Consider the following 12002-nt stretch of genomic DNA (forward strand, 5'->3'; position numbering starts at 1 on the left):
CTTTTCAAGTTTTACCGTCTAGTACTTGGGTAGGAGGCTGCTAGTTGTAGTGGTAGCATGACCGAGCGGTCTAAGGTGCTGGATTAAGGCTCCAGTCTCTTCGGGGGCGTGGGTTCGAATCCCACTGCTGCCACGCAGATGTAGCTGCAAAGTTCCCTTGGTGTTGGGTTTCATGTCTTGCCAATAAATGGAAAGTCCTACATGGCATGGAGATTAAATTCTGTTGCCACACGTATGCCAAGTCCAACTTGCAGGAATCACCTCAAGAGTAAATCTTTTGATGGAGGGCTTTGAAGTCTTAACAACTTGCAGAATTTTCCCACCAGTTTTCAAGTTAATTTGTTGGTTTTCACTCATGGTGTCATCCCTGACTAGTTACTGCTTTTAACCAGAACCTGCAGCCAGTGGGGGAGTGGTTAAGGTGGTGCTGTGTTGCACTCACCATGACTGCAGAGTTACAAAAGTGTCCTTGATTTCACTACAGTGGTGTGCAAGCACCTCACTCCCATATGGTCTAGCGGTTAGGATTCCTGGTTTTCACCCAGGTGGCCCGGGTTCAACTCCCGGTATGGGAACATGTCTTTAATGTTTCCCTAAGCCAAGGTGTACCGTGTGCTATTCCTCTACTGGGATAAATGGGGATGGTTATTGGCAGGTACCTGTTGACTTTTGACAATGTGCTAGTGAACAAAGCAATCACAAGGAGCTTCTTAGTGCACCACTGCATACCCATTTGCAACCTCCAGTCAATACTCTCCAAGCAGGAGCAGAATACAGACTTTTCCCTCTTCCCCTTAGGATTGCCATGAAGGAAACAGGAAAACCAGCCAAAACCTGGCTAAGCGCATGTCACGACACAAAACAGCTAGCTGGTCAGGCCAGTTCTCAGCAGTCTGTTTAGACCTACAGTTCAGTGGCCGCTCTTCTACTGATGAGGATGTACACATTCTGGGCGGGGAGGTAGGATAGTGTGAGCGGGGAGTCAAGGAGGCCATTTATGTGAAAAGCAAATGGCCATCTTTGAACGGAGGGAGCAGGACTAAGGGTACATGTTTCACCATCTTTCAGTGCTGTGATTGCAGCCATTCCCCAACTCTCTGTGAATGGTAATCCTGTCCATTGATCAATGGTTGTGGCAATTTGCATGTGAATGATGATGAAAGTGAGCCAACAGCCCATTGTTAATCAGTGCAAACAAACTGATCACCATTGTTAATCAGTTTTGGGTATTATGCAAAGGTACTGTTTATGAAGTTGAAGAAACTCGTTCCAGTTTGTGTTACACCTTTGCAAGCTTTGCTGTTTCCCTGCTGTAACTACATGCCACTCAAGTGTGCTTCAAGTCCACCGCATTGTAAGGTGTTAGGTTGTGAGGTCTAAGGACCTGGGTTAAGGCTTTGGGCTCTTCACACGTGTGGGTTGAAATCTCATTGCTGCAATAGGATCTTACCCAGGGCAGGCAGATGCCATCCTGTCCAAAAACACTCAGTGAAGTAGGAGACCATTTCTTTCCTACAACATTAAGAGCATTGCTGAATGTTCTGGGCTTCTAGTTTGTGCTGCACCTTTTCAAGTTTTACCGTCTAGTACTTGGGTAGGAGGCTGCTAGTTGTAGTGGTAGCATGACCGAGCGGTCTAAGGTGCTGGATTAAGGCTCCAGTCTCTTCGGGGGCGTGGGTTCGAATCCCACTGCTGCCACGCAGATGTAGCTGCAAAGTTCCCTTGGTGTTGGGTTTCATGTCTTGCCAATAAATGGAAAGTCCTACATGGCATGCAGATTAAATTCTGTTGCCACACGTATGCCAAGTCCAACTTGCAGGAATCACCTCAAGAGTAAATCTTTTGATGGAGGGCTTTGAAGTCTTAACAACTTGCAGAATTTTCCCACCAGTTTTCAAGTTAATTTGTTGGTTTTCACTCATGGTGTCATCCCTGACTAGTTACTGCTTTTAACCAGAACCTGCAGCCAGTGGGGGAGTGGTTAAGGTGGTGCTGTGTTGCACTCACCATGACTGCAGAGTTACAAAAGTGTCCTTGATTTCACTACAGTGGTGTGCAAGCACCTCACTCCCATATGGTCTAGCGGTTAGGATTCCTGGTTTTCACCCAGGTGGCCTGGGTTCAACTCCCGGTATGGGAACGTGTCGTTAATGTCTCCCTAAGCCAAGGTGTACCGTGTGCTATTCCTCTACTGGGATAAATGGGGATGATTATTGGCAGGTACCTGTTGACTTTTGACAATGTGCTAGTGAACAAAGCAATCACAAGGAGCTTCTTAGTGCACCACTGCATACCCATTTGCAACCTCCAGTCAATACTCTCCAAGCAGGAGCAGAATACAGACTTTTCCCTCTTCCCCTTAGGATTGCCATGAAGGAAACAGGAAAACCAGCCAAAACCTGGCTAAGCGCATGTCACGACACAAAACAGCTAGCTGGTCAGGCCAGTTCTCAGCAGTCTGTTTAGACCTACAGTTCAGTGGCCGCTCTTCTACTGATGAGGATGTACACATTCTGGGCGGGGAGGTAGGATAGTGTGAGCGGGGAGTCAAGGAGGCCATTTATGTGAAAAGCAAATGGCCATCTTTGAACGGAGGGAGCAGGACTAAGGGTACATGTTTCACCATCTTTCAGTGCTGTGATTGCAGCCATTCCCCAACTCTCTGTGAATGGTAATCCTGTCCATTGATCAATGGTTGTGGCAATTTGCATGTGAATGATGATGAAAGTGAGCCAACAGCCCATTGTTAATCAGTGCAAACAAACTGATCACCATTGTTAATCAGTTTTGGGTATTATGCAAAGGTACTGTTTATGAAGTTGAAGAAACTCGTTCCAGTTTGTGTTACACCTTTGCAAGCTTTGCTGTTTCCCTGCTGTAACTACATGCCACTCAAGTGTGCTTCAAGTCCACCGCATTGTAAGGTGTTAGGTTGTGAGGTCTAAGGACCTGGGTTAAGGCTTTGGGCTCTTCACACGTGTGGGTTGAAATCTCATTGCTGCAATAGGATCTTACCCAGGGCAGGCAGATGCCATCCTGTCCAAAAACACTCAGTGAAGTAGGAGACCATTTCTTTCCTACAACATTAAGAGCATTGCTGAATGTTCTGGGCTTCTAGTTTGTGCTGCACCTTTTCAAGTTTTACCGTCTAGTACTTGGGTAGGAGGCTGTTAGTTGTAGTGGTAGCATGACCGAGCGGTCTAAGGTGCTGGATTAAGGCTCCAGTCTCTTCGGGGGCGTGGGTTCGAATCCCACTGCTGCCACGCAGATGTAGCTGCAAAGTTCCCTTGGTGTTGGGTTTCATGTCTTGCCAATAAATGGAAAGTCCTACATGGCATGGAGATTAAATTCTGTTGCCACACGTATGCCAAGTCCAACTTGCAGGAATCACCTCAAGAGTAAATCTTTTGATGGAGGGCTTTGAAGTCTTAACAACTTGCAGAATTTTCCCACCAGTTTTCAAGTTAATTTGTTGGTTTTCACTCATGGTGTCATCCCTGACTAGTTACTGCTTTTAACCAGAACCTGCAGCCAGTGGGGGAGTGGTTAAGGTGGTGCTGTGTTGCACTCACCATGACTGCAGAGTTACAAAAGTGTCCTTGATTTCACTACAGTGGTGTGCAAGCACCTCACTCCCATATGGTCTAGCGGTTAGGATTCCTGGTTTTCACACAGCTGGCCCGGGTTCAACTCCCGGTATGGGAACATGTCTTTAATTTTTCCCTAAGCCAAGGTGTACCGTGTGCTATTCCTCTACTGGGATAAATGGGGATGGTTATTGGCAGGTACCTGTTGACTTTTGACAATGTGCTAGTGAACAAAGCAATCACAAGGAGCTTCTTAGTGCACCACTGCATACCCATTTGCAACCTCCAGTCAATACTCTCCAAGCAGGAGCAGAATACAGACTTTTCCCTCTTCCCCTTAGGATTGCCATGAAGGAAAGAGGAAAACCAGCCAAAACCTGGCTAAGCGCATGTCACGACACAAAACAGCTAGCTGGTCAGGCCAGTTCTCAGCAGTCTGTTTAGACCTACAGTTCAGTGGCCGCTCTTCTACTGATGAGGATGTACACATTCTGGGCGGGGAGGTAGGATAGTGTGAGCGGGGAGTCAAGGAGGCCATTTATGTGAAAAGCAAATGGCCATCTTTGAACGGAGGGAGCAGGACTAAGGGTACATGTTTCACCATCTTTCAGTGCTGTGATTGCAGCCATTCCCCAACTCTCTGTGAATGGTAATCCTGTCCATTGATCAATGGTTGTGGCAATTTGCATGTGAATGATGATGAAAGTGAGCCAACAGCCCATTGTTAATCAGTGCAAACAAACTGATCACCATTGTTAATCAGTTTTGGGTATTATGCAAAGGTACTGTTTATGAAGTTGAAGAAACTCGTTCCAGTTTGTGTTACACCTTTGCAAGCTTTGCTGTTTCCCTGCTGTAACTACATGCCACTCAAGTGTGCTTCAAGTCCACCGCATTGTAAGGTGTTAGGTTGTGAGGTCTAAGGACCTGGGTTAAGGCTTTGGGCTCTTCACACGTGTGGGTTGAAATCTCATTGCTGCAATAGGATCTTACCCAGGGCAGGCAGATGCCATCCTGTCCAAAAACACTCAGTGAAGTAGGAGACCATTTCTTTCCTACAACATTAAGAGCATTGCTGAATGTTCTGGGCTTCTAGTTTGTGCTGCACCTTTTCAAGTTTTACCGTCTAGTACTTGGGTAGGAGGCTGCTAGTTGTAGTGGTAGCATGACCGAGCGGTCTAAGGTGCTGGAATAAGGCTCCAGTCTCTTCGGGGGCGTGGGTTCGAATCCCACTGCTGCCACGCAGATGTAGCTGCAAAGTTCCCTTGGTGTTGGGTTTCATGTCTTGCCAATAAATGGAAAGTCCTACATGGCATGGAGATTAAATTCTGTTGCCACACGTATGCCAAGTCCAACTTGCAGGAATCACCTCAAGAATAAATCTTTTGATGGAGGGCTTTGAAGTCTTAACAACTTGCAGAATTTTCCCACCAGTTTTCAAGTTAATTTGTTGGTTTTCACTCATGGTGTCATCCCTGACTAGTTACTGCTTTTAACCAGAACCTGCAGCCAGTGGGGGAGTGGTTAAGGTGGTGCTGTGTTGCACTCACCATGACTGCAGAGTTACAAAAGTGTCCTTGATTTCACTACAGTGGTGTGCAAGCACCTCACTCCCATATGGTCTAGCGGTTAGGATTCCTGGTTTTCACCCAGGCGGCAGTCTGTTTAGACCTACAGTTCAGTGGCCGCTCTTCTACTGATGAGGATGTACACATTCTGGGCGGGGAGGTAGGATAGTGTGAGCGGGGAGTCAAGGAGGCCATTTATGTGAAAAGCAAATGGCCATCTTTGAACGGAGGGAGCAGGACTAAGGGTACATGTTTCACCATCTTTCAGTGCTGTGATTGCAGCCATTCCCCAACTCTCTGTGAATGGTAATCCTGTCCATTGATCAATGGTTGTGGCAATTTGCATGTGAATGATGATGAAAGTGAGCCAACAGCCCATTGTTAATCAGTGCAAACAAACTGATCACCATTGTTAATCAGTTTTGGGTATTATGCAAAGGTACTGTTTATGAAGTTGAAGAAACTCGTTCCAGTTTGTGTTACACCTTTGCAAGCTTTGCTGTTTCCCTGCTGTAACTACATGCCACTCAAGTGTGCTTCAAGTCCACCGCATTGTAAGGTGTTAGGTTGTGAGGTCTAAGGACCTGGGTTAAGGCTTTGGGCTCTTCACACGTGTGGGTTGAAATCTCATTGCTGCAATAGGATCTTACCCAGGGCAGGCAGATGCCATCCTGTCCAAAAACACTCAGTGAAGTAGGAGACCATTTCTTTCCTACAACATTAAGAGCATTGCTGAATGTTCTGGGCTTCTAGTTTGTGCTGCACCTTTTCAAGTTTTACCGTCTAGTACTTGGGTAGGAGGCTGCTAGTTGTAGTGGTAGCATGACCGAGCGGTCTAAGGTGCTGGATTAAGGCTCCAGTCTCTTCGGGGGCGTGGGTTCGAATCCCACTGCTGCCACGCAGATGTAGCTGCAAAGTTCCCTTGGTGTTGGGTTTCATGTCTTGCCAATAAATGGAAAGTCCTACATGGCATGGAGATTAAATTCTGTTGCCACATGTATGCCAAGTCCAACTTGCAGGAATCACCTCAAGAGTCAATCTTTTGATGGAGGGCTTTGAAGTCTTAACAACTTGCAGAATTTCCCCACCAGTTTTCAAGTTAATTTGTTGGTTTTCACTCATGGTGTCATCCCTGACTAGTTACTGCTTTTAACCAGAACCTGCAGCCAGTGGGGGAGTGGTTAAAGTGGTGCTGTGTTCCACTCACCATGACTGCAGAGTTACAAAAGTGTCCTTGATTTCACTACAGTGGTGTGCCAGCACCTCACTCCCATATGGTCTAGCGGTTAGGATTCCTGGTTTTCACCCAGGTGTCCCGGGTTCAACTCCCGGTATGGGAACGTGTCTTTAATGTTTCCCTAAGCCAAGGTGTACCGTGTGCTATTCCTCTACTGGGATAAATGGGGATGGTTATTGGCAGGTACCTGTTGACTTTTGACAATGTGCTAGTGAACAAAGCAATCACAAGGAGCTTCTTAGTGCAGCACTGCATACCCATTTGCAACCTCCAGTCAATACTCTCCAAGCAGGAGCAGAATACAGACTTTTCCCTCTTCCCCTTAGGATTGCCATGAAGGAAACAGGAAAACCAGCCAAAACCTGGCTAAGCGCATGTCACGACACAAAACAGCTAGCTGGTCAGGCCAGTTCTCAGCAGTCTGTTTAGACCTACAGTTCAGTGGCCGCTCTTCTACTGATGAGGATGTACACATTCTGGGCGGGGAGGTAGGATAGTGTGAGCGGGGAGTCAAGGAGGCCATTTATGTGAAAAGCAAATGGCCATCTTTGAACGGAGGGAGCAGGACTAAGGGTACATGTTTCACCATCTTTCAGTGCTGTGATTGCAGAGGGAAACATAAGGAAAGCCAGCCAACCCCTGGCTAAGTGCAAACTTACTAACATTGTCAATCAGTTTTTTTTTCAAGTAGTTTTAGTTCGACTAGTTTTTATTTTTTTGCAGATATACTTAATGTAAGATTTCTTACGATGTGACTTTGATGTGTAATAAAACATTTTAACCACTGAAAATGCAACATAGAGATGCAAAGAATCTCATTTCTGGCTCTTCCTTTCTCCAACCAAATTAACAGTCGAAATCCAGTCTGTAGAAAGACTTCACAATGTTTGGCTATTTATCTCATTTTATTTTTGTTTCTTTTTCCTAAACAACACAGAAAACACATCCACAGACATACAGACCAATTTGTGTACTTCTACATCACTGCAGCAAAGTGAAAAGCATTATATTCTCAGCATATATTCTCTTAAATCGCTGTAATAGCCGTGGAGAGTTTAAAGATAGCACAAGAGGGTAACATTAACCTGAAGCATCCATTAAACTCTCATTTAGTTATCAAGATTCTCTTTTTTCTCATAGGTGCAATGTATGATTTCCTTTCAGGCTTTTCTTGCATGTCCGTGATTAGAGGGACATTTTTTGTTGGAAAAAAAAGTCCTGCATCCTCATCCAATAAAACATCAGAAATATTTGTACTTGAAGCAACGCCTGGACCCTTTTCAAAAAGAAAACCAAAGGAGACCTAAAAGAAACCAATCAAACATAAACTTCATTTAAAAAAAACCCCAAAGGATTATTTTAAACGGTGAAAAAAAAAAATGTTCGAGTCAGCATCTGCTGTTCCTGCTCCACGTGTGTTCTCAGAATGCCTTTCAAGGGCTATTTGCAAATTTTTTCCAAACTGCCTTTGTGTACTTGTACGTTCAGAGCTTTTATTTGTATGTGTGCATCATGAGCTCAGTTTTGGCGTAAAGAAACCATCTTTGGTCTCCAGTGTAGCTCATGTTTTTCAGCTGTCCTGGCTTCATATGTGCGCCTGTGTGTTGCTCCATGCCCTCTATCCGCCCTCTGTAGTCATTAGTGCCCTGTGTGAAACAGGCACGCTGCCCCGTTGCACTCTCACACAGCTTATTTACTTTGCCTCACAAAGCTGTAGACAGTTCAGACTCTACTAGATCCGATTGCAGTGCAAACTCTTCATTTAAATATCTTCTAAAGTTGAAGCTGTTTTTCAGCTTTCAGCATTTCACCCACTCACCTTTAATGGAGATGCAATAAAATGTGTTATTCTTTTAAATGTTGTAAGTTAGCCAGACACTAATTTCAACTCCAAGGAAAGAAGGAAAGAAAGAATAGCTATGCTGCAAACTGCACACAAACAAAGCAACATGAACATTATGAGATTGTGATAAATGCACATTTATTACTAACTTTCTCAAATTAAATGCATTTTGCAGTGCAGTTCTGCTTCCAGTGCTTATATTTTTGCATCAATTCAAACCTCTCACACGTGTTGCTGCTTCTTTTTTGTTTACTGAAACCTCTATAAACACATGACTCGTCCACAATAGATTGTTGCTTTGTGTCTTATCTAACTAGAGCTGCATTAAACTTTTGGCATGTGGTGAAAATGAGTTTATTTAGAAATGCACAAGATCTGATGAGTTATAAAGACTAAGAATTTCAGTTGTCAGTTGTTAATAAAGATGTTCTCTATAACATGGGGCCATGAGATTATATAACAGTTGGGTGTGTCTTTCAGCACTGAGATTTATTTTTGAGGCCTCATGAGGGTCTGTTCTGGTCTGCGGGGCAAAATGAGGAACTAACCTTATTTCAGCCACACAGCATGGAGAGTCAGTGCAGAAACAAAGAACACGCCTGCCTGTCCTTTAGTTCCTCTTCATAGTTCATGGTCCCTTCTCATGTTCACATGTTCAAATAACACACTCCATGTTTAACTTACAAACTTTTTTAGGCTTGTTCGTGTGTTTGTAAAGGATTAGGGTTATAAAAAAGAGCAGTTTTTATTAGAAGTGTATTAGAGTGAATGTGAGATGGACAGTCGCTTTTTACTTTTTTGCAGAAAGTGGATTCTGTTTATCTGGACATTGCGTTTTCATCTTTTGGTTAAACAAACCTTGTCTGATTCTGTGTGTGTGAGGGGGTTTTGTGCTTTTTTTGCATTCCTGGATGTTTAAGTAGTGAGAAAAGTGTTGTTACTGTAGTACTCATAGAAACAAGAGCCAAAACAATAAAAACAATAGGCAAGTCCACCCAATTATTGTACAGTGTTACATTCTAACTCTTACTGCAAAAAGGATCACAGCTATAGTCCCACACAAACACTTTGTTGAATGTTTCTCTGCCTGCCTAAGCATGTATCCTAGCATTCACACGCATGTGACTCGTGTGCTCGCCAAAGGATACTTGAACATGAGGATGAGAGGAACCAGTGGATAGAGCCACTAAGCTTCTAAATGGTAGACACCCTGCACTACCATCAGCAGCCTGAATGCATCTTAACTGTTTTAAGAAAATTATGTAATGAGATTATAAGCGGTTATTAGAAGAAAAACACACTGTCTTACAGATCCTTTGTTTACAGGCTTTTTGTCTGACAGAGATCAACATTGACGACCATGAAGTCGGTTTTTCTGCAGCTGTTTCCAGCTTTTAAAAATTGACAGTTTAGATTTTTGTGAAGGAGTCACTCATGACTCATTGAGTGAATGCACTGTATGGCCAATTGGCTGCATGCAGTCAGTTGATGTCACATTTTCAGATTGCTTCAGATGTCTTGGATTCCCGGCTGAGCCAGTTGCCAAAAAAGTACCTGGTATCAGATACTACAATCTAATGGTAATGGTAACCTAATTATAATAATAGCTGCTGTTAGAACTCATGAAGTAAGACAAACAAGCGACCGCAGGATAAAACAGGAAAGCGTAATTGAATACGTGCATGTTTTTTAGCTTGTTCGCGTAGGTGCATTTGTTTTTGTATAACATCTGTTGCTTTCTGTGTTTATTTGCGTGTGCGTGTTTATTTCTGCTTCACCGTGAGTGTGTTTGTGTGTGATTGTTTATGGGGGGGCAGGCTGACGCAGCAGAACCAACTGCAGCTTGGCGTGCAATAGAGGCGGGTACACACACTCGTGTACACACACTTTATACACATGAGCACAACTTTGTATATACTACAGCTGCACAAACTGCTCACAAATGTGACGCTCGGATATTAAAGTGACATTTGAAACGACACGTTGAGCATGTGCAGATATGTGGAAGGACAAACATGCGCTCGTGGACACACACACGAACACACCATGGGATTGGTTTATCATGTGAACTGTCACTGTTGCTGCTTTTATTGCTGGAAAGAGACCACGTGAAAGAGAGAGAGAGAGCGAGGAGAGGGGCAGCGAGGGAGAGAGGTAAGTGTAATCAAAGGGGTGAGGACAGGGAAATAAGAGGGAGAGAGAAGGGAAAAGGAGTGAAGTGAGAGGATAGATAGATAGATAGATAGATAGATAGATAGATAGATAGATAGATAGATAGATAGATGCGTTGGAAAAGGAGGCGATCACCAGCACAGGCGAGGACGGGGGACAATGAAGATGAGGAGAAGGCGATCACATCCTTTAGAGTGCATTTCTTTAAAGGTGGAGCTATTTTCTTATTGTCTTATTGTCTTGTCATGTCAAGTGTGTCTTCAAGTGCCCAGTCAACACATAAGTGTTGTGTTGTAGGGCTGATGTGTGTGTGTGTGTTCGTGTGTGGCAAACCTACAGAGTTGGTTTGTGAAACGAGCTGTGTTTGTGGGACGATGAGGATGTGATGAAGAGGAAGGTGTAGAGAAGATACACTCTGGCTCACACCTTTGGGAGCAGCCCTGCAGTGTGCATCAGGGGAATCTCCTGACTGACAATTTAGTGTCTTTCGCCTCTGTTGGACACTTCTTACTGCTGCCATTGGGGTTTCTTTTTCACCACTTTCTGTTTTATTTTGAAATCTTTCTCGAGTTTTTGTTCCGTTCACTTTCTGTTTGTGACACACCTGCACGTATACTTCTAAGTTCTCCGACTCTTGATCAATTGTCAGATGGTCTTTTTTGTTTACTCAAGCTTTCCATGATCTCATCCTTACAGTGTTCCTTGTGTTTCACTTTTGCTTTCATGACTGCCCCTTACATGCATTCTTCGCCATGCTGCCCTATCATTTGTTAATAATACACCTGGATATTGTTCTTTTTTTGTTCTCTGCTTCCATGTGTGTCCTGCATTTGAGTCCTCTTTGTCTGGTGACTGTTGACATACATAAAGCATGTATGTAAAGTATGTTTCACCACAGCTAGCTACAACAGTGAACTGACATTTACTTGAATTCAGAAATTTCACTTAATTCATCTTAATTAAGCCAACAAATAAAACCAGGCAGGGTAGTAATGCCCTCTGTTGGTCTCTTCGTGATAAAGTCACATGAAGGGAAACTGCTACGTGCTGCCTAAAATACAGTGTATTTGCATTATACTCTAATTTTCCTCCAATCTTTCATAAAAGTTTGGTCAGGCTGTTTTTTGAAAACATCTATATGTATGTGTAAAAAATACTATGACAAAGGCCTAGTTTTATACATTTCACTGTGTTGTACGATATTAAAATGACCACAGTTACTGTTACTGTCTACACATTCTGCCCCTGGTTAATGAAACCAAAGGATCATTTCCTGTGTCTTACTGATTCTTACTGTTAGCAGAGGGTCTGCACAGTTTTTGCTTTTGTTTCCTGAAAACATTTCTCTGCTACTGGAACAATAGAGCTGCTAGGTTTTCCTGTAACTACTAATTAGGTGCAACACACACACACACACACACACACACACACACACACACACACACACACACTCCTGATCATCAGTGCAGTCAACAAACTAATTAAAATCTAGACCTTTCTTCACTAAAATGTTAGCACACATTTCTTGAGTGGTGTGTATCATGGGTCTTACTGTTTGTCAGATATTTTAATAAAATATTCTTCAAAAGGCACCA

At 43.7% G+C, this 12002-nt stretch overlaps 1 protein-coding gene and 8 non-coding genes across 9 annotated transcripts in view; all 9 read left to right on the forward strand.

The window, feature by feature from the left end:
* Positions 1–12002, forward strand: part of nhsl2 (NHS-like 2) — a 235347-nt gene that overhangs the window by 69443 nt on the left and 153902 nt on the right. The window lies entirely within an intron of this gene.
* Positions 52–133, forward strand: trnal-aag (transfer RNA leucine (anticodon AAG)). The gene has a single exon. It is a non-coding gene; the product is annotated as a tRNA-Leu (tRNA).
* trnae-uuc (transfer RNA glutamic acid (anticodon UUC)) lies at positions 504–575 on the forward strand. The gene has a single exon. It is a non-coding gene; the product is annotated as a tRNA-Glu (tRNA).
* Positions 1617–1698, forward strand: trnal-aag (transfer RNA leucine (anticodon AAG)). Its single transcript has one exon. It is a non-coding gene; the product is annotated as a tRNA-Leu (tRNA).
* Positions 2069–2140, forward strand: trnae-uuc (transfer RNA glutamic acid (anticodon UUC)). The gene has a single exon. It is a non-coding gene; the product is annotated as a tRNA-Glu (tRNA).
* On the forward strand, positions 3182–3263 carry trnal-aag (transfer RNA leucine (anticodon AAG)). The gene has a single exon. It is a non-coding gene; the product is annotated as a tRNA-Leu (tRNA).
* On the forward strand, positions 4747–4828 carry trnal-aag (transfer RNA leucine (anticodon AAG)). Its single transcript has one exon. It is a non-coding gene; the product is annotated as a tRNA-Leu (tRNA).
* On the forward strand, positions 5972–6053 carry trnal-aag (transfer RNA leucine (anticodon AAG)). The gene has a single exon. It is a non-coding gene; the product is annotated as a tRNA-Leu (tRNA).
* trnae-uuc (transfer RNA glutamic acid (anticodon UUC)) lies at positions 6424–6495 on the forward strand. The gene has a single exon. It is a non-coding gene; the product is annotated as a tRNA-Glu (tRNA).

The sequence above is a fragment of the Copadichromis virginalis genome, linkage group LG3 (assembly GCF_057382275.1).
Source record: "Copadichromis virginalis isolate Kocher_CV1m ecotype Utaka linkage group LG3, C_Virginalis_male_GT1.1, whole genome shotgun sequence".
Lineage (NCBI taxonomy): Eukaryota > Metazoa > Chordata > Actinopteri > Cichliformes > Cichlidae > Copadichromis > Copadichromis virginalis.